The 22141-nt window shown below is 46.1% G+C and overlaps 1 long non-coding RNA gene across 1 annotated transcript in view; it reads left to right on the forward strand.

The window, feature by feature from the left end:
• LOC138774212 (uncharacterized) overlaps positions 1 to 17987 on the forward strand; it is a 39315-nt gene extending 21328 nt beyond the window's left edge. The window contains exon 3 of the long non-coding RNA XR_011360266.1: positions 17316 to 17987. This is a non-coding gene — a long non-coding RNA (uncharacterized lncRNA). The remainder of the gene's footprint in view (positions 1 to 17315) is intronic.
• Positions 17988 to 22141: the final 4154 nt, after the last annotated feature.

The raw sequence follows: 22141 nt of genomic DNA on the forward strand, positions 1-22141 counted from the left end.
TATCAACTTGTCCTTGCTGTGTTTTATCACTGGGGAGTTGCTCGGGATGCTTTTCGGCCATTTTGATTTTAAGTGTACTGTCTCTTTAAGAAAATTAACTTTGGAATTGGGGTCTGAAAATCGCAGCACAGCTTCTTTAGGACACCCCGATATGATTCCCAGCGTTATTTGAGTGATTTGTGGGGTTTTCAAGTCTGGGTGGCCAGACCAACGGGAGGTAGTATGCAGCAAGTCTCTTAGGAGGGGTATGGTCTGAGGGAGCTTCACACACAAAACTGTCCTTCTACTGAGTGATGAAAGGTTCATGTAAGATATGAGAAACAGCTTGGGATGCTTTGTGGAAGACTTCTATGCAGGTGTAGAATACAGCAGACACACACTGTGCTTGTCCTGAGGCCTGACCAGACGTGCTGTCTCAGATTAGCTGACCATGTGCTTGTTGCTATGGAGACCTCTGACTGGTCTGGGTTACAGGCAATTTCTAGCTGTGATTTTGGGCTTTTTAAGTGAATCTTCTGACTGTTCTGTCCCCACATGCGGCGAGTGAAGGTTTATCTGACTAGTGGGCCTGACTGGAGATTTCCTACCTTGTATTCCAGCATATGAGGCAGACAGGAACCAGAATAAGCGTCAGGTAGAGTAGGAAATTGAGCAGAACGTAGTTTAATAACGTCACATACAGCTTAGTCACAGATGCAGTATAGTAGTTATATTGGGCTGTTGCTGCTTTCCTAGAAGATACCTTGCTGACACTTGTAATTTCTGGTCAGAAGATTATGACTCTGATAAGCCCAAGCAAGCACTACTTCTCCAGTCAGAAGCAGGATGGAGAATGCCTGCTACAGGAAGTGACTTGGAGACTGGGCTATAAGACACACCCACTAAGGGACGAACCAAAAAATGTGAAAATGGAGGGGAGTCTAAACTCTTGGCCAGCAGATGGCAGCACAACAAGAATACATGTAATGAATACAACAAGGAATGAATGTAAACAATGCAGTTATAAAACATCTGAATAACATACAGATAAGTGAGGAGAACAGCACAAAAAGCCAGAAAGTCGTTTTCTTCCTAACTTATACGATTAACAAATCATCTTTGATTCTCTCCAAACTAAAAAATACATATCCATATCTCTCCGGGATAATTGAAAATCAGCAACCCGTCCTGTCTGCTGGGACAAGTCCTGCACCTAATCTACGGAGACAACGCAGATCTCAAGGACACATTGTACATTAATGGATGCAGAAGTAATCTGATGGGACATTATTATTAGCCAGTCTAGAAAACGCTGAGGACATGTTAAGCAACTCGCTACTAATTTAGCAAGAGAGGAAATCATTCCATTCTAAAAAATATTAAGTCAAGAATCGACCTGAGAACCAGGATCCTGGGCGGATTATACAGGTGAGAGGCAGCCGGAGAAACTCAACAGAATTGTTTTATACATTTTGTTGTATTATATTATGTTTATTATTATTATTATTGATGATGATGATGATGATAATAAGAAATAATGATTACCATATTTTCTGGTGAATAAGACGACCCCCAACTTTTCCAGCTAAAATACAGAGTTTGGGATATACTCGCCGTATACTCTTCCAGTGTACACCAAATAAAAATTAATAAAAAACATAAAAACATCAGACAGCAGCGAGATGTGAGAGGCAGAGAAGGAGGTGCAGTAATACTGATAGGATACAAGGGCGGCCAGACGGGTAATAGAGGGGGGTTTTCTGGGCTTCCATACCCCGGATGGGTAATAGAGGGGGGTTTTCTGGGCTTCCCTACCCCGGATGGGTAATAGAGGGGTGTTTTCTGGGCACAGCGCCACTCTGCCGGTGTATAAGACGACCCCTGACTTTTGAGAAGTCCTGGGTCAAAACGTAGTCTTATACGCAGGAAAATACTGTATTAATTTTATAATAATAGAGTAGCAATCTGCTTTTTGTCACAGTTTTAGGCTATGTTCACACAATGTATATTTTTGTAAAACCACGGCCTTTGTATAATTTATAACGGAAATATACGTTACCTTGCTGTCTATGGGATCCTAGCTGGAGCGTATTCACATATACATGTATACTCTCCGGCTGGGATCCCTAGCGGCGCCATAAACAAACTGACATGTCTGTTTTCTGCAGCCGCTATTCATTGAATAGCGACCGCAAAAGATCCTGTCAGCGCACACAATGGAGCGAGCGGCTCTGGCCGCACACTCCATAGTGAGCAGTGAGGAGTTGTGATGCGGGCGCGCACAGATGTCACGGAACGGCCGATCTCTTACGTGGTCTGCACATAGCCTAAAAGGGTCAAAATAGACAACCTAGACGAGCCATCCATAGGACAGGTCATGGGTTACTCATCTGCAGGTGCTAATACCCAGCAGCCCTAGCGATCAGCATTTGCACCATACAATGAATGGGGACACTGTGTAGTGGCCTGATCTGGTTATTGTAGCTCACCTCTCACTTAAAGGGGTACTCCAGAGAAAAATAATTGCTTTCAAATCAACTAGTGCTAGAAAGTTTTACATATTTGTAAATTACTTCTATTAACAAATCTCTAGTCTTCCAGTACTTATCAGCTGCTGTATGTCCTGCAGGAAGTGGTGTATTCTTTCCAGTCTGACACTGTGCTCTCTGCTGCTACCTCTGTCCATGTCAGGAACTGCTCAAATCAAGAGAGCAGAGTATTTCTGCAGCCCCCCCCCCCCCCAAAACTCCAAGGCTAAGTAGAATTTACTAAACAAGTGAACCTTAAACATCAACATATTTTAAAGAGATATTCCACTTGGCCATGGTGAGACTAACTATTCCTTCCATACTTGTTATTATCTATTCAGCTCACACACAGATTTTTTTGTCTTCAGCAGAAAGCAGCAGCTGAGAACTGGGGGAAGGAGACGGAATAGATAATAACAAGTATGGAAGGAATTGTTAGTCTCACCAGGAGCAGCAACATATCAGAAGTTATGTCTGAGCGGAGTACCCCTTTAGCACTCTGAACCAAGGCAGGGATCCCATGGTCCTAGGCTCTCCGGGGTCACGTCTACCCTGTTCTGAATAAATATATTATAATAATATCTCTCCTGGCATGTTTGCTTTTCCAGCCATGTGTACATGATCCCCCGGCATCCCTGATTCCTATTCATTTCTAGATTGTAACAGAAGTGAGGAGACATTGATGGATCTCTCCTAATCTGTCAATAATGGCCGGGGATCATTATGTGGTATGGTGATTAATTTCTCTCGCTGGAGGTGATCAATGACATTAAATGCGTAAAAGAAAGTAACAGAAAATACTAATATGTTGTGTCGGATCATTTAGTAATTTACGATGCGTCCCCGTCTATTCGCTATGTACATTAATCAGGACTTCGCTTTTGTTTCCTTGTTTTTGTGTCTTTTTTCTCGTATTTGATGACACAACGGTTGTAATCGCAGCCATAAAGGATTCCTCCCTAACAACAAGGAGTCGTCTCACAATAAGGGTTGTATTTATAGGAGGAACGTTTTATCCGGGCGGGACTGTCCGACCTACTACACACATATAATTACTGGTGAGCGGAATCACACTGTAAACTCTGGGTCTGTGCCCAAATCCACGTGTTTGGGTACACGGACCCCGATCGCAGATTTCGGCACAAAAAATTCTCCGTCCAGTCCGGAATTACTGCAAACAATAAAGCTGGTTGAAAAGCTGCTGGCAGTAAAAGTGCCCCGTCGCCATTCAGGGGGTTGTGCTTGTAGGCGGGGACAGACTGGGCTGGTACATCTCAGTGTTGTCAGCTGTGGGGCCAGTGAATCCGTGAGTTAGGAGCCGCGTGGTCAGTACGTCTGGGAGTTAGGCACTAAAGCCCCTATTGCATGGGACGACTGTGAGGAGCAGACGAGGGCTGTCAGCGCTCATTTACTTCTTGTTTCCCGCTCTCTGCCGCCGCTATTAAACGCAGGTGAGTGTGGGAGGGGCCACAGGGAGCTGCGGGGGGGCTGCCCAGGTGATTGGTAGATCGTCCAGGCAGCCCATAGAGGATGGTGGCGGTCTGCTGCCTCCTATTCCACGGAGCGACGCCAGCAGATCGCTGCCATCACAGTCACTTGTTTTACAACATGGTTGAAAGACAAATAACTGCAACGATCAGCCAACATGAACGATGTCTGCTGATCGTTGCCTTCTATTTCACGAAACGATTATTGTCCGTAATGGCCGATATCCGCCCAATGCGACTGATAATCATTCCATGGAATAGGGCCTTTACTGATCTCGCTAATGCTACGTTTACACAAAACTATTATCGGGCGAATTTTCGCCATAACGAATTTGAACGATAATCGTACGTGTAAACGCTGCAAACGATCGAAAAATCATTCATTTTGATCTTTTAACATGTTCATAAATCGTCGTTCGCTAAAAAATTGCCGATCGTTCCATGTAAACAGTCGTCGCGCGATAGTCCGTCCCTTCTTCAGCCAATCAATGCAAGGCAGCACTGATTGGCTAAAGAGGGGAGTCGGGAATTTCAAAGGGCTCCTCTTCAGCCAATCAGTGCACTGAAGAGCGGAGTCGGGGATGTCGAAGACCTGCGACGCAGAGCAGGTAACGTATGCTCGTGGCCGGGGCAGGGGCGATCGGAGTGGCGGCGGCGGGGGGCGATTGGAGTGGCGGTGGCGGGGGGCGATCGGAGCGGCGGTGGCAGGGAGTGATCGGAGCAGCGGCGGCGGGGGGCGATCGGAGCGGGGGTGGCGATCGGAGCGGCCGTGGTGGCGATCGGGGCGGCGCAGGGGCTGCGGTTGACCGTGGGCCCGGGCTGCGGATGAGCAGAGGGCCGGGCTGCGAGTGGGGGGGCAGGCTGCGGGCGGCCCGGGCTGCGGGCGCGACATCGCGAAATGATCGCAAAACGATTTTTCCTTACGATATATCGTACCATCTAAACGCTGATCATTATAAAAAAAAATCGTTACTTCGAAATCGTTAATCGTGCGATCTGGCCAATTATCGACTCCGTGTAAACTTAGCATTGGGGTCCATTCACACAAACAGATTATCTGACAGATATCTGGCAGATTTTTGCAACCAAGGCCAGGAACAGACTAACAGGTTGTAAGGGAAAGACTAAGATTTCCCTTCTTTTCAAATCCATTCCTGGTTTTGGTTGCAAAAATCTGCCAGATAATCTGTGTGTGTAAATGGACCCTAATGCTGGGTTTACACGGAGCGATTATCGGGCGAATTTTCGCAATAACGATCAAATTAGAACGATAATCGTACGTGTAAACGCGGCGAACGATCGAAAAATCGTTCATTTTGATCTTTTAACAGGTTCTTAAATTGTCGTTCGCAAAAAATTTGCCGATCGTTCCGTGTATAAAGTCATTCACTGATTTTCCCTATGTGTGAGATGGGCTTTAGCGTTCGCAAAACGATTGCAAAACTAATTTTCTGCACGATATATCGTACAGTCTAAACGCTGATCGTTATACAAAAAAAAATCGTTACTTCAAAATCGTTAATCGTACGATCGGGCGAATTATCGCTCCATGTAAACCCAGCATAAGGGTGCGTTTACACAGAAAGATCTATCTGACAGATTTTGGAAGCCAAAGCCAGGAATGGATTTGAAAAGAGGATAGATCCCAGTCTTTCCTTTATGACCTGATCCCTGTTTATAGTCTGTTCCTGGCTTTGGCTTCAAAGATCTGGCACCATAATATATACAAGTGTTGGGCCATCAGTGTGTGGCTAATACATTCAGTTGTTGCCTCAATTATGGTGCGTTTACACGGAGCGATAATCATTCGAATTTTCGCAATAACGATCGCATTTGAGCGATAATCGTTCCATGTAAACACAGCAAACGATCAAGCGACGAGCGGAAAATCGTTCATTTTGATCTTTTAACGTGTTCTCAAATCGTCATCCGTCATTCTCTAAAAATTCACAGATCGCTTCGTGTAAACAGTCTTTCAAAGATTTATCCTATGTAAAAGATGGGCTTAAAGCGTAACTGTCATGTTTTTTTTAATTGCAGAAATCAGTAGTATAAGCGATTTTAAGAAACTCTGTAATAGGTTTCATCAGCCAAAAAAGCCTCCTTCTGTACTCAAGAAGCAATCTCCCAGCCTCCCCCCCTGACTTCTTATCTGTGCATTATCAGGCAAACACGTCTTCATTACAGAGAAGCCAGTGAAGACGGGTTCTGCTCTCTCTATTGTAAGCCTATGGAGGGGGGAGGGGCTGAGGGAGATGAGGGAGCAGGAAGAGGTGACATGAAGGTCAGCTGTTTGTAGACTCTCTGGGCACCTAAAACGCTAAATTCAGGTGTCAGAAAGGTCAGTGCTTATCTATGAACTTACTGAGAGAAGATTGCAGGGTGTTGTGCTGTGCAGGACTGCTCCGTGCTCACTCACTCCTAACAGCCCCTCCCCTCTCCATAGCCACATAATGGAGACAGAAATCCTGCTTCTTCTGATGTGAGGGGGGAGGCTGGGAGATTGCTTTTTCACTACAGAAGGAAACTCTTTTAGTACATAAAACCTATTACAGAGTTTCTTAAAATCGCTTGTACTGTTGATATTTAATGTTTTCAGAAAAATGGCCCTGAAATGACAGTTACGCTTTAAGCGTTCTTAAAAATGATTGCACTAACGATTTTTCTTACAAATTTTCTAATGATTTTTCTAACGATTTATTCGTCTAAGCGCTGATCGTTATAAAAACCAAATTGTTGCTTCAAAATCGTTAAACAATCGATTGGGCGAATTATCACTCTGTGTAAACGCAGCATTAGGCAATCAGTACGAGGCTAATATATACAAGTGTTGCTTCACTCGGTGCTATAACTTGGGGTCAGAAGACATGGGCGGCTTCTATGAGCCAGAACAGAATCTGCATTCGAGGTGAAAGCAGCATGAGGATAGCCAGGGGGGGAGATCAGAGCGTGGAGAGGGGATGTCAGGAGACACAATATACAAAGATTATAACACAAATAAATGTACATACAAAAAGTGCCATAAAGCGGCATACCAAGGCACACCACGAACACTACATCCTACATAATACATGAGAAGGCAGAATATCCCATGTTATAGGGGTTATCCAGATACATATATATGTTCACAGTTTTATCAGATTTGACTCGGATAATGAACTTTGTTCTAATAAAGTGATAAAGTTGTCGCCGTCTGAAGCAGAAGTCCAATGAGAGATATCAGAATAATGAGGGACATAGGGGGGGGGGGCATCGTGCAGGAAGCGCCGGTATCAGACCAACAGATTAACATGAGGATCGGTCCATTAAAATGCATGAGCTTCTCCTTATTTACAGTCATTATCTTCCAGATACATAAATGGCAATAAACAAATGAAGCCGTGTGGACCAGATGTCTTCTGGGAGTTTCCGCGGTTCCTTTTGATCAGTGAGAGGCTGAGGAAATATTATTTGCAACAATTAATCTCTCCGGGGATCAGATAGAAGCCGCCGCCATGTACAGTATGGGCGGACCCCGGCCGCAGTCTGCAATATACAGGATATATACGTGGGGGGGGGGGGGGGGGGGGGGGCATCACTGATCACCATCATTTGCTTTATTCAGATTTTTTCTCTCTTGAACAAGTTGTTATCTGGATAATTACAACAATTTGTATTCTTCATGGAGACGTTAGCAGATTGGAATGGATTGTTAATCTGCAGGACGTCCACCCACACGGCTATACTAGACTGTATGGTACCTGTCCTCAGGGCACTCCCATTCACACGTGTCCGACCACAAGATCCCAAACTGTAAGACAGGAGTTTCTAATACATCAATCTAATCATTGATCGGCTGGAGTGACACTAAAATCTTTATACCTTTTATATCCTAGTTGGTAATGTAGCTGTATGTGTCCCTGAAAGTAAGATTCAACCTTCTCATTTTGAATGGATTCGCTGTTAATCTGCAGGGCCTAATTTAAGACCAGCGTATGAGTATGCCCCCATAGTGTATCTCTGTACAGGGAGGTATATAGTGTATGTCTGTATGGTGAGGCATATAGTGTATGTCTGTATGGAGAGGCATATAGTGTATGTACAGTATGTAAGGTGAGGCATATAGTGTATGTCTGTATGGTGAGGCATATAGTGTATGTCTGTATGGTGAGGCATATAGTGTATGTCTGTACAGAGAGGCATATAGTGTATGTCTGTATGGTGAGGCATATAGTGTATGTCTGTACAGAGAGGCATATAGTGTATGTATGGTGAGGCATATAGTGTATGTCTGTACAGAGAGGCATATAGTGTATGTCTGTACAGAGAGGCATATAGTGTATGTATGGTGAGGCATATAGTGTATGTCTGTATGGTGAGGCATATAGTGTATGTCTGTATGGTGAGGCATATAGTGTATGTCTGTATGGTGAGGCATATAGTGTATGTCTGTATGGTGAGGCATATAGTGTATGTCTGTACAGTGAGGTATATAGTGTATGTACAGTATGTAAGGTGAGGCATATAGTGTATGTCTGTATGGTGAGGCATATAGTGTATGTCTGTATGGTGAGGCATATAGTGTATGTCTGTATGGTGAGGCATATAGTGTATGTCTGTATGGTGAGGCATATAGTGTATGTCTGTACAGTGAGGTATATAGTGTATGTACAGTATGTAAGGTGAGGCATATAGTGTATGTCTGTATGGTGAGGCATATAGTGTATGTCTGTATGGTGAGGCATATAGTGTATGTCTGTATGGTGAGGCATATAGTGTATGTCTGTATGGTGAGGCATATAGTGTATGTCTGTATGGTGAGGCATATAGTGTATGTCTGTATGGTGAGGCATATAGTGTATGTCTGTACAGTGAGGTATATAGTGTATGTACAGTATGTAAGGTGAGGCATATAGTGTATGTCTGTATGGTGAGGCATATAGTGTATGTCTGTATGGTGAGGCATATAGTGTATGTCTGTATGGTGAGGCATATAGTGTATGTCTGTACGGTGAGGCATATAGTGTATGTCTGTACGGTAAGGCATATAGTGTATGTCTGTACAGTGAGGTATATAGTGTATGTACAGTATGTAAGGTGAGGCATATAGTGTATGTCTGTATGGTGAGGCATATAGTGTATGTCTGTATGGTGAGGCATATAGTGTATGTCTGTATGGTGAGGCATATAGTGTATGTCTGTATGGTGAGGCATATAGTGTATGTCTGTACAGAGAGGCATATAGTGTATGTCTGTATGGTGAGGCATATAGTGTATGTCTGTATGGTGAGGCATATAGTGTATGTCTGTACCGTGAGGCATATAGTGTATGTCTGTACAGAGAGGCATATAGTGTATGTATGGTGAGGCATATAGTGTATGTCTGTATGGTGAGGCATATAGTGTATGTCTGTATGGTGAGGCATATAGTGTATGTCTGTATGGTGAGGCATATAGTGTATGTCTGTATGGTGAGGCATATAGTGTATGTCTGTATGGTGAGGCATATAGTGTATGTCTGTATGGTGAGGCATATAGTGTATGTCTGTATGGTGAGGCATATAGTGTATGTCTGTATGGTGAGGCATATAGTGTATTTCTGTATGGTGAGACATATAGTGTATGTCTGTATGGTATGGCATATAGGGTATGTCTGTACAGAGAGGCATATAGTGTATGTCTGTACGGTGAGGCATATAGTGTATGTCTGTATGGTGAGGCATATAGTGTATGTCTTTACAGTGAGGCATATAGTGTATGTCTGTACGGTGAGGTATATAGTGTATGTCTGTACAGTGAGGCATATAGTGTATGTCTGTACGGTGAGGCATATAGTGTATGTCTGTATTTAGAGGCATTTAGTGTATGTCTGTATGGTGAGGCATATAGTGTATGTATGTATTGTGAGGCATATAGTGTATGTATGGTGAGGCATATAGTGTATGTATGTATGATTGTCTGCATATAGTGTATGTCTGTACGGTGAGGCATATAGTGTATGTCTGTATGGTGAGGCATATAGTGTATGTCTTTACAGTGAGGCATATAGTGTATGTCTGGACGGTGAGGCATATAGTGTATGTATGGTGAGGTACATAGTGTATGTATGGTGAGGTACATAGTGTATGTATGTATGTCAGCAAAGAGCGCTGTGTCACACTGGAAAGAATACACAACTCCCTGCAGGACATAAAACAGCTGATAAGTACTGGAAGACTGGAGATTTTTAAATAGAAGTAAATTACAAATCTATATAACTTTATGACACCAGCTGATTTGAAAGAAAAATATTTTCATCGGAGTGCCCCTTTAAAGCTTTTCTAATTTAGCATTATGGATATTTTCCCACCACTACATCTCTACGTAGACTTTCTTTTCAGAAGTCTGGCCTCTTACTTTCTCTATTAAGGCTCTATGAGACTTAGCTTTGAGGCTCGACGTGTTTTACATGTATCTTCCCATTTTCTGCAGGCGTCTTAAGCCGCACTGGTCTGCCTCAGAGACGATTGCCATGGGAACATCATGTGCCGTATATTGGTTTTTATATAATATTTCACTAATTACAGAAATTATAAGACTGAAACCTGAATGGATCATCCAAGTGCTGCAGATGAGCGGCATAGACAACAACCGCAGATCTCGTTGATCAGAACATCGTGCCGTCCTGTGACCTGATTGTTATATAGACGCTGGATTGGAAATAACAAGTAGAATAGCACCTAATCCCTATGGGAGGAGAAAGTGTTCTGCTTTGTATCCTCTAAGCGAGGTCAGGACCATTTTATTCTACCACCAATCAGGGGGCCCCTCAGACGTATTCTTCTTCTGGATACACAACCCCCCCTTTGTCCATGGGATAAGTCTGGTCCTGGGGCTCTTCTCCTCAGTGGAGGCTTCAGGTAGATAATTTGCATCCAGTGAAGTCTCTATTTCCCTGATACTTCTAAAAACCCAAGTCAAAACTTTTAACACATCTCTGGGACATTTCAAAAGTTTTGTTTAAGGAGAGTTCCACTTTAAATGGGTGCTGCCATTATCACTAACAATTGTTAAATCAGTAGGGAAGGTGATACGCTTCATCTTTGCAATTTACTTTTTATGAATCTATATGAAATACGCAGCGATATATTCGGCCACTAGGTGTCTCACTTACTGGAAAACTGCAATCCTGGCTCCATAACTAAGGGTATGTTCACACTGAGCAAAACCGTTGGGATTCCGCCATGGAACTCTCCACCGCGTAATTAGCCTGCCTCAGTGTCAAACAGCATGTCTTATGGGAGGGATTGTGCGCCTCCGCTCTCCGCTCAAAGAATCCCAAGAGAGAGCGGAGGTGCGCAAGCCCTCCCATAGACACGCTGTTTGACACGGAGGCAGGTGGATTCAGCCTATGGCTATGGCTGTATCCCAGTTTTCTAGGCGGTCCTCCGGCTGTATCCATCCTCTCCACGGAGCGGGCAGACAGCGGGAATCACAAGCCGATAGTTCAGGTTCATACGAACCCGAACCTCAGCCGGTTCGCTCATCCCTACCCCCTAGTAGAATCAATCATGTGTAGGGCCCCCTAGTAGAATCATGTGTAGGGCCCCCTAGTAGAATCAATCATGTGTAGGGCCCCCTAGTAGAATCATGTGTAGGGCCCCCTAGTAGAATCAATCATGTGTAGGGCCCCCTAGTAGAATCAATCATGTGTAGGGCCCCCTAGTAGAATCAATCATGTGTAGGCCCCCTAGTAGAATCATGTGTAGGGCCCCCTAGTAGAATCATGTGTAGGGCCCCCTAGTAGAATCATGTGTAGGGCCCCCTAGTAGAATCAATCATGTGTAGATTTAAGGAAACTTCCCACATTTGCTTATCAGTTTTACTATTATTATATTATTATTACTATTAGATTACATTACATATATTACTTAGTGCATATACACATCCAATTAGCTCCATCTCGTCTTTAATTTACAATCCCTAACACTTCAACTCGGCCCTGGTGCACATGATGCTTATTATACAACCAACATGTTTCTTCCAAAGGGAAAATAATCATCAGGGGTTCTTCACCTGGAGCATCCCGGCATCATGCATCCATTGTGCTACATCATTCTGCATACAGTATCAGACTCCTCATAGTCCCTGTAATTTTACAGCAGTAACATATATGCTGGATGGAGTGGTAGCATAAAGGCATGATGCAAGGACACTCCTCTGTTACTAGCCCCTGATGATTACTTATTCTGTGAAAGAAACACGTTGGGTGTACAATAAGAGTCATGCATAAGGGTATTGTAATAGGGGACTGTGCATCCAGGAATTAGCGCAGTCAGGGGTGTGCATATCCTTGGCAAAAGCAGAATATTACAGAATATAAAGATACTGACCTCCTCCTAATATAAACTTTCAGTTCCGCACAAGAAGCAGCATAACATCTGCCGAGAAGCCGGATCCTACTGTGCTATAACCTGCAGCAATATCCAACAAGTGCTCAACCATAGAGACAATCCCTAATCCTTCTATACAAGTTGTCCCATCTCCGCTTTAAATAATTCATATTGTTGACGATGCGTAAAACAGGAGCCGGACCCGTCGGCCCCGCGTGATACCGAGATCTGTAGCACATGATCTAAACACAAAGTGACCTGGAAGAGCAGAAAATCAGCAGATAACATCCTGGGCCTGGGAGTATCCATCCTATCAGTACAGTGCACTATATTGCGGGTTTATTTCACTTATTTCCAGTTCTGGAGATAAGATGAATTGTCTAGAAGATAATAGGCGCCACCAAACTCTATCATTATGAATGACCTTAATAAAATAGGGGGGATTAGAATGCTGTCAGTGCGGAGAGGCCCGATGAATCCCAGGGGGGCGTAAATCCAATCCTTGTGTGACATCGCAATAGACTTTGACAAAGCTGTCTGCCATCAATAATCTCAGGTACGGGCTATCTATAGTAAAAGGAGATGGATAGGCGGCCATCACTCATCCGACCATTTATTTATTTATCCGATTCTGTGTTCCGGATCTGAGAGAATTTGTCAGCAAAAATGTCATCAAGGGGAATAAAGCGATGCCGTTCCGAAAGTATATACTGTATCTAATAGATATCGGACCCCCCAAAGGAGGGATGACGGGGGCTCAATATAACATATAAAGGGAAAGCTAGGATTAGGATGGATTATAAAGCGGAAAAAAATAACAATGCAAAAAACCTCTGGTATAAAATAAAGGTCATCATTGTAATAAGTGGAGAAACGCTATAGGTGGTCGGCCATTGTTCACACAGTGCAGCAGATCCTCTCTATGGGTGGTCGGCCTTGGCTCACACAGTGCAGCAGATCCTATCTATGGGTGGTCAATCATGGTTCACACAGTGCAGCAGATCCTCTCTATGGGTGGTCAATCATGGTTCACACAGTGCAGCAGATCCTCTCTATGGGTGGTCGGCCTTGGCTCACACAGTGCAGCAGATCCTCTCTATGGGTGGTCGGCCTTGGCTCACACAGTGCAGCAGATCCTCTCTATGGGTGGTCAATCATGGTTCACACATTGCAGCAGATCCTCTCTATGGGTGGTCGGCCTTGGTTCACACAGTGCAGAAGATCCTCTCTATGGGTGGTCAATCATGGTTCACACAGTGCAGCAGATCCTCTCTATGGGTGGTCGGCCTTGGTTCACACAGTGCAGCAGATCCTCTCTATGGGTGGTCAATCATGGTTCACACAGTGCAGCAGATCCTCTCTATGGTTGGTCAATCATGGTTCACACATTGCAGCAGATCCTCTCTATGGGTGGTCGGCCTTGGCTCACACAGTGCAGCAGATCCTCTCTATGGGTGGTCGGCCTTGGTTCACACAGTGCAGCAGATCCTCTCTATGGGTGGTCAATCATGGTTCACACAGTGCAGCAGATCCTCTCTATGGGTGGTCGGCCTTGGCTCACACAGTGCAGCAGATCCTCTCTATGGGTGGTCGGCCTTGGCTCACACAGTGCAGCAGATCCTCTCTATGGATGGTCGGCCTTGGCTCACACAGTGCAGCAGATCCTCTCTATGGGTGGTCGGCCTTGGCTCACACAGTGCAGCAGATCCTCTCTATGGGTGGTCGGCCTTGGCTCACACAGTGCAGCAGATCCTCTCTATGGGTGGTCGGCCTTGGCTCACACAGTGCAGCAGATCCTCTCTATGGATGGTCGGCCTTGGCTCACACAGTGCAGCAGATCCTCTCTATGGATGGTCGGCCTTGGTTCACATAGTGCAGCAGATCCTCTCTATGGATGGTCGGCCTTGGTTCACACAGTCACCTGGCATCACTCACTGGCATCCCATCATCCTCCCGAAGCATCCTGAAGACCTCTGTAATAGGTAGAAATTGGTAGCATCACTGCTCACAAATCATAGACCAAATAAGAAGCAAGTCTTTCCTGCTCCATCCTTGTTTTGCCTAATTTCTTGTAGTCTTGCTGGTAGTCATTGGTCCCGGCACTATCCCGCCATTGGTCCCGGCACTTTATCCCCACATTGGTCCCGGCAGTGTATGCCACCACTGGCTCTGGCACTGTATCCCGCCATTGGTCTGGGTACTCTATCCCACCATTGGTTTCAGCACTGTATCCCGCCATTGGTTCCGGCACTGTATCCCACCATTGATTCTGGCACTGTATCCCACCATTGGTCCTGGCGCTGTATCCCGCCATTGATCCTGGCGCTATATTCCGCCATTGGTCCTGGCGCTGTATCCCGCCATTGGTCCTGGCGCTGTATCCCACCATTGGTCCTGGCACTGTATCCCACCATTGGTCTCGGCACTGTATCCCGCCATTGGTTCCAGCACTGTATCCTGCCATTGGTTCCGGCACTGTATCCCGCCATTGGTCTGGGCATTATATCCCACCATTGGTTTCGGCACTGTATCCCGCCATTGGTTCCGGCACTGTATCCCGCCATTGGTCCTGGAGCTGTATCCCGCTGTTGGTCCTGGAGCTGTATCCCGCCATTGATCCTGGCGCTGTATCCCACCATTGATCCTGGCGCTGTATCCCACCATTGATCCTGGTGCTGTATCCCGCCATTGATCCTGGCGCTGTATCCCGCCATTGATCCTGGCGCTGTATCCCGCCATTGATCCTGGCGCTGTATCCCGCCATTGATCCTGGCGCTGTATCCTGCCATTGATCCTGGCACTGTATCCCCCATTGGTCCTGGCACTGTATCCCGCCATTGGTCCTGGCACTGTATCCCACCATTGGTCTCGGCACTGTATCCCGCCATGGGTCTGGGCACTGTATCCCGCCATTGGTCTCGGCACTGTATCCCGCCATTGGTCCTGGCACTGTATCCCGCCATTGGTCTCGGCACTGTATCCCGCCATTGGTCCTGGCACTGTATCCCGCCATTGGTCTCGGCACTGTATCCCGCCATTGGTCCTGGCACTGTATCCCGCCATTGGTCTCGGCACTGTATCCCGCCATGGGTCTTGGCACTGTATCCCGCCATTGGTCTCGGCACTGTATCCCGCCATTGGTCCTGTTACTGTATCCCGCCATTGGTCTCGGCACTGTATCCCGCCATGGGTCTGGGCACTGTATCCCGCCATTGGTCTCAGCACTGTATCCCACCATTGGTCCTGGCACAGTATCCCGCCATTGGTCTCGGCACTGTATCCCGCCATGGGTCTGGGCACTGTATCCCGCCATTGGTCTCGGCACTGTATCCCGCCATTGGTCCTGACACTGTATCCCACCAATGGTCTCGGCACTGTATCCCGCCATGGGTCTGGGCACTGTATCCCGCCATTGGTCTCGGCACTGTATCCCGCCATGGGTCTGGGCACTGTATCCCGCCATTGGTCTCGGCACTGTATCCCGCCATTGGTCTCGGCACTGTATCCCGCCATTGGTCCTGGCACTGTATCCCGCCATTGGTCTCTGCACTGTATCCCGCCATTGGTCCTGGCACTGTATCCCGCCATTGGTCTCGGCACAGTATCCCGCCATGGGTCTGGGCACTATATCCCGCCATTGGTCTCGGCACTGTATCTCGCCATTGGTCCTGGCACTGTATCCCGCCGTTGGTCCTGGAGCTGTATCCTGCCATTGATCCTGGCGCTGTATCCCACCATTGATCCTGGCGCTGTATCCCACCATTGATCCTGGCGCTATATCCCACCATTGATCCTGGAGCTGTATCCCGCCATTGATCCTGGCGCTGTATCCCGCCATTGGTCCTGGCACTGTATCCCGCCATTGGTCCTGGCACTGTATTCCACCATTGGTCTCGGCACTGTATCCCGCCATTGGTCTCGGCACTGTATCCCGCCATGGGTCTGGGCACTGTATCCCGCCATTGGTCTCGGCACTGTATCCCGCCATTGGTCCTGGCACTGTATTCCACCATTGGTCTCGGCACTGTATCCCGCCATGGGTCTGGGCACTGTATCCCGCCATTGGTCTCGGCACTGTATCCCGCCATTGGTCCTGGCACTGTATCCCGCCATTGGTCTTGGCACTGTATCCCGCCATTGGTCCTGGCACTGTATCCCGCCATTGGTCTGGGCACTGTATCCCGCCATGGGTCTGGGCACTGTATCCCACCATGGGTCTGGGCACTGTATCCCGCCATTGGTCTCGGCACTGTATCCCGCCATTGGTCTCGGCACTGTATCCCGCCATTGGTCTCGGCACTGTATCCCGCCATTGGTCTTGGCACTGTATCCCGCCATTGGTCCTGGCACTGTATCCCGCCATTGGTCCTGGCACTGTATCCCGCCATTGGTCTCGGCACTGTATCCCGCCATTGGTCTCGGCACTGTATCCCGCCATTGGTCTTGGCACTGTATCCCGCCATTGGTCCTGGCACTGTATCCCGCCATTGGTCCTGGCACTGTATCCCACCATGGGTCTGGGCACTGTATCCCGCCATTGGTCTCGGCACTGTATCCCGCCATTGGTCCTGGCACTGTATCCCGCCATTGGTCTCGGCACTGTATCCCGCCATTGGTCTCGGCACTGTATCCCGCCATTGTTTCCAGCACTGTATGCTGTCTTTGAGTGATTAGTAATTTTGAATAATTATAGCTAAAGGTTATATGCTAATTATCCTGTTTGGTTTACTGGGGCGTTTCTTGGCCATGTATTGCACTGTCCTACCCAGAGGAACGCCCCAGTGCACCACACTGGCTACATGTACCTATCTGCAGGTTTTTATGGACCTTTAACAAACAGGATGAAGTCAATATTATACAATATTATAATTATGATGAATATTAAACTATCCAACCTATATACATTTTGTTTAACAATGTTATATTACAAAGGTATACAACTTTATGAATACACTTTTCTCTTCAAATAGATATTCGTGTCCATAAAAAATTCCTGATCAGATCACTAAAAGAATATAAGGAAAATTTCCCCCAAAACTCAGCAACAAATTGGTGCAATATGAGACGTCTTAATAAGTGAGTGTTTACCCGGAGAGAATATCATCGCAAACAGAACTCAGCAAAGACCTTTGGATAATTTGATTAATTTCCACTGGATTTTGGAGAATAATTTTCTTCTGTCTACAAAACCGAACGGAAATGTTTGCAAGTAAAGCAATTAAGTGGTTTAACGTGAGAAGCCACAATGCTCCGTGTGAGAGTTGACTTAGCAGGTAATTCACTTCAATGCAGTATAATCCTGCGGAGGGCGGATAATATGTCACTTGTGGAGGATCTGTAAGTTACAGACAGTCTGACAGCCCTCCTGATGGGTCTCTTCTGGTAATTACTTGTATTCCACGAGAAAAAATCCCGGATCTTGTCGCTCTCTGTTATTCTTCATAGAAATATATGTACAACTTCAAAGGGATATTCCCATCTCAGCTTGCTACCTTCTTTCCATAGGATAGGAGGGGATAACCGGCTGATCGCTGGGGGTCCAACCGCCATGAGTGCAGAGTATGGGGAAGTCATTGCTAAAACCAATAAATAATCCTTGTAGAACCATTAAAGTGATATTTAACATATATATTAACTTATATTCTGGACATTTGATATCTTACCATATAAAGTATCTCTTGATCTCTCCTCTCAGAAAATGCACGTTATTGTTCATGGACAGTGCCGTAGGGGTGGTGCTTAACGGCTGTGGTGCCTCATATCTCCACCCACATCAGTGCCGTAGGCCCCACCCCCTCTGTAACATCATTGGCATCTAGGTCCTGCCCCCTCCACAGCCATTGGTATGGGCCGACCTAGAGGCCTAGGAGGTGGGGCCTAGACGCCAATATAATCACAGAGGGGGCGGGCCTATGGCACAGATGTGGCCGAACATATGGGGCACGGTGGATTTTAAGCCCCTAGGGCACTACGGACTAGCCATATATTCCTCCAGGGGAGGACATAGCAAAGGGGTCTGAGACACTGTGGACTTTTTTGCATATTCATGTTTCCCAGGGGGCAATGCACCTAGGATTTTACTCTATTGAGTGCTTTAACCGGCAGCCTGCTGTGTATCTTTGGCTGGTCTCCCTGAGATCAGTGATCTGATTCTCTTATGGCTTTACTAGGCATTGCTCCCACCTAGCCAGAATCCTGCTCCACACTGATGAGGGGCAACACCCCGAAACAGCTGTCTGTGGATGGATACCTGCCCATGGTTTTTCCCTTGTCCCTTAGACTTGTAATTGAGTTGGACATTGAGTGAAGGGGTCACTTAATATGGTGGTTTTGGTGGTCTACAGGAGCCATCCCTTTTGCAAGGTCCTTCCCTGGAGGAATATCTGTCTGGTCCCATGTTTGGAGACTCTTACCTAAGGCTCCATGGACCTTTTTGAACATTGATGTTTCCCAGGGGGCAATGAGCCTAGGTTTCCACTGTATTAAGCGCTTTAACCCGCAGCTGACAGTGTCTTCCTTGGCTGGTCTCCCTGAGATCAGTGATCAGTGCCGTATCCAAATAAGAGTGACAGCTTGCTCAGTCAATCACTGGCCATGGTGCTGTCTCCGGAGTGACACCCCGCTTAGCCAGTCAGTGACTGAGATGGCATCAGGCTTAGCAGGCTAACAGGCTTGTCTGGAGAGTAACAGCCCACTCAGCCAATCACTCAGGGGTCAGCATACGTCCTCTGGTCTGTGGCTGTGCGGCTCCTTATGCAGCAATGCCCTGTGTGCACATTCTTATCATAGCCAGCATGACATTTTTAAGCAATCTGTGCTGCAGCAGTCGTTCTGTGGGATAAACCATACAGGCCATACCCTCCCCCCCCCCCCCTTTAACCCCCCCCCCCTTGCATCAATGCTGTTTTTCAAGTTCTCTACATAATGGGAAGTTTATAGAATGTGTAATTATGCTGCCCCCCCCCCAGTATATTTCATTATTCATCTGATCTCCCACATGACACCCACCCATCTCTCTCTGTACATGTTGCATTACATTGACCCATCCGTCTAGCCATCACAATTGAAGCCTTTGTCGCTCAGAGTTATTGATACATAAATAAACGTAAAGCCCATTAACGCCCAAATCCAGATGGAAAGTTATTGTATATTTCTTGGATAATGAGTTGGCGATCGTTTTGCTCGGCTGTGCGGCGAGGGAAGGGGTTCTGCTTTGTGTTTGTTAATAACAGACGTAATTGACATTAATGAATTATTGTGCGACCGGCAGGAATTATCTTATGTATGTAAACGATGATAACCGGCTTGCCGTTCCGTGCGTTATACAATAGAACAGCCTATTCATTATAAGCCATTGATTGGGTTTGTCTGGTTGAATTAGTGGCTCCAGCAATTAGAGGCGGCCTCCAGAATCCGGGAGCGTATACATCGCAATGTGCCGCTGTATTTCCAGATACTTCTTCCAGCTAATTGGGTAGAAATTGTGGTTAATTGCTTTGTATTTCTTGTTCCATTATCACCCAGTGCTGCGCGGGGCAGGTATTAACCTTAGTGCAGGCTGTAACTTAGTATCGTGGTTACTAGCGTTTTCCATCGGTTTCCAGGGACACTTGGCGGGCTTTGCATCTTACAATGCTTTAATGACTCCTAATACTCCTAATTAGAGATGAGCGAACTGTCCAAAAGTTCCGTTTGGCAGGTTCGCTGAACTTCAATGTAAAGTTCGGGTTCATGCCAAACCGAACTTTAACAAACGCCTGCAGTTTTTTAGCTGTTTTAATGCGGTTTCTAAAGTCTGCTCCTTATACTTACCTGTCCGTACTCCCTCGGGGTCCTTCTTCTACGGTCCCGGAATCTTCGACAGTAAAGGCCGCTCAGCCAATCACAGTCTGTCTGGGACAGGACAGCACCATGGCCTGTGATTGGTTGAGCGGGCCTTCACCACAGAAGAGGCATCAATGGGAATGGAGAGCCACCAGGAGACTCCGGGGGACCACGAACAGGTGAAAATTTCACCTTATTCCCAGGGCTGTGATTACAGGGAAACTAAAGCCCTAAGCGCTTCGAGTGAGTAGACCCTCACTACACTTGAATTATGAGGCTGCGTTCACACTACGTATATTTCAGTCAGTATATATATATTTAAGTCAGTATATTTCAGTCAGTGTTGCAACCAAAACCAGGAGTGGATTAAAAACACAGAAAGGCTTTGTTCACATAATGTTGAAATTGAGTGGATGGCCGCCATTTAATGGCAAATATTTGCTGTTATTTTAGAACAACGGCTGTTATATTGAAATAATGTCCGTTATTTACTGTTATATGGCGGCCATCCACTCAATTTCAACATTGTGTGAACAGAGCCTTTCTGTGTTTTTAATCCACTCCTGGTTTTGGTTGCAATATGAGGACCACAATACTGACTGAAATATACTGACTGAAATATACATATACTGACTGAAATATACGTAGTGTGAACGCAGCTCTAAAGTGATTTTGGACACCAGGAATTGGACACGTACAAATTCCACATTAGTTCGCTTAGATTCTCTGGTCTCCAGTGGGGAGATCTGAGTGGAACTTTAGGCCATTACATATCATCTCAATGAAACATGAATCCCTAACTATCACCGATTCTCTCATCTCCAAGACTTGTGCCGCTGCCAGGAACGAGTGAGAACAGATTTACCTAAGTGTTAACCCAAGTATTATCTGTTCTTTAAAACAAGAGGAAAAGTTTCAGAATTGCCACAGACAGTTGGTCATAGCGGATGAGCCGGGACCTGAGGCGGAACTAATTTGCTGCATAAAGGAGGCTCCGGCAGTGTTAATCCAGCCTTGACTGATTGTAAATTAACTACTTTAGTTTTTTATTCTCTAAGTCTAGAAAGACAGGAGAGAGAATAAAAATATGTAAGAAAGTAAGAAAGTAATGATATGGAAGTGGGACTGAGCTCAGGTTGGTGGGGGCCCATCCCGTTTCTTATATTTCTGAGAACTGGAGGTTCCAGGAGTGAACGTTGTATATAATATCTATACAAATAGGGAAATGAGGAGAAGTGTCCCTAACAGAGAGGACAGCTGCTAGAGGTGATTTCTGAAGGCCCCTGATGGCCGTTCTTCACATACCCACAAAGATTCTGGCTTCGTATGTCAGTAAATGTTCAGTATCATTCATTGGTGAAATGTTACTATTTTCTCCTGATATTTACAAGACTAACGATAGTCGAGAAAATGTCTACAACTCTGAATGGCCTAACACGAGACCTGTGCTCTCTCCCATAACCGAGACAATCAGACTTCTTAGTGGAAATGGTTCTGAAGACATTTCAGCTTTGTAAATTCCTAGCATCCTTGACGCCTTAAAGGGTAGGTTCAGACTACAGAAACCGTGTGGATAAATTCTGGCGGATTCTGTCGCTAGTAACCGCTCGCGGCTGCACGCCTCTATGCCTGTGCCGTAGACACCATTCTATGGCTGGGCAGATTCTACATTCTGCCGAAAGAACTGACATGTCTATTCCTTCGGCGGAACGCAGAATCGGCCCTGCCATAGAATGGTGTCTATGGCATGGGCGGATATGCGCGCCGCCGTAAACCGATATGAGCGATGGAATCCACAAGAACTTATCCGCGCGGATTCTGTAGCGTGAACCCACATTAACCTAGAAAAACAGCTCCTGACCACGAGGTGTCTCCCTTCTCTTCAAACTGCCATCACCTGCCTGTTACCAGGGTATTTCTGTCTCTAGTAACACAGAGACCCAGAACAAACACAGGATGGCTCACAAAAGTA

Source organism: Dendropsophus ebraccatus, chromosome 15, assembly GCF_027789765.1.
Source record: "Dendropsophus ebraccatus isolate aDenEbr1 chromosome 15, aDenEbr1.pat, whole genome shotgun sequence".
NCBI lineage: Eukaryota > Metazoa > Chordata > Amphibia > Anura > Hylidae > Dendropsophus > Dendropsophus ebraccatus.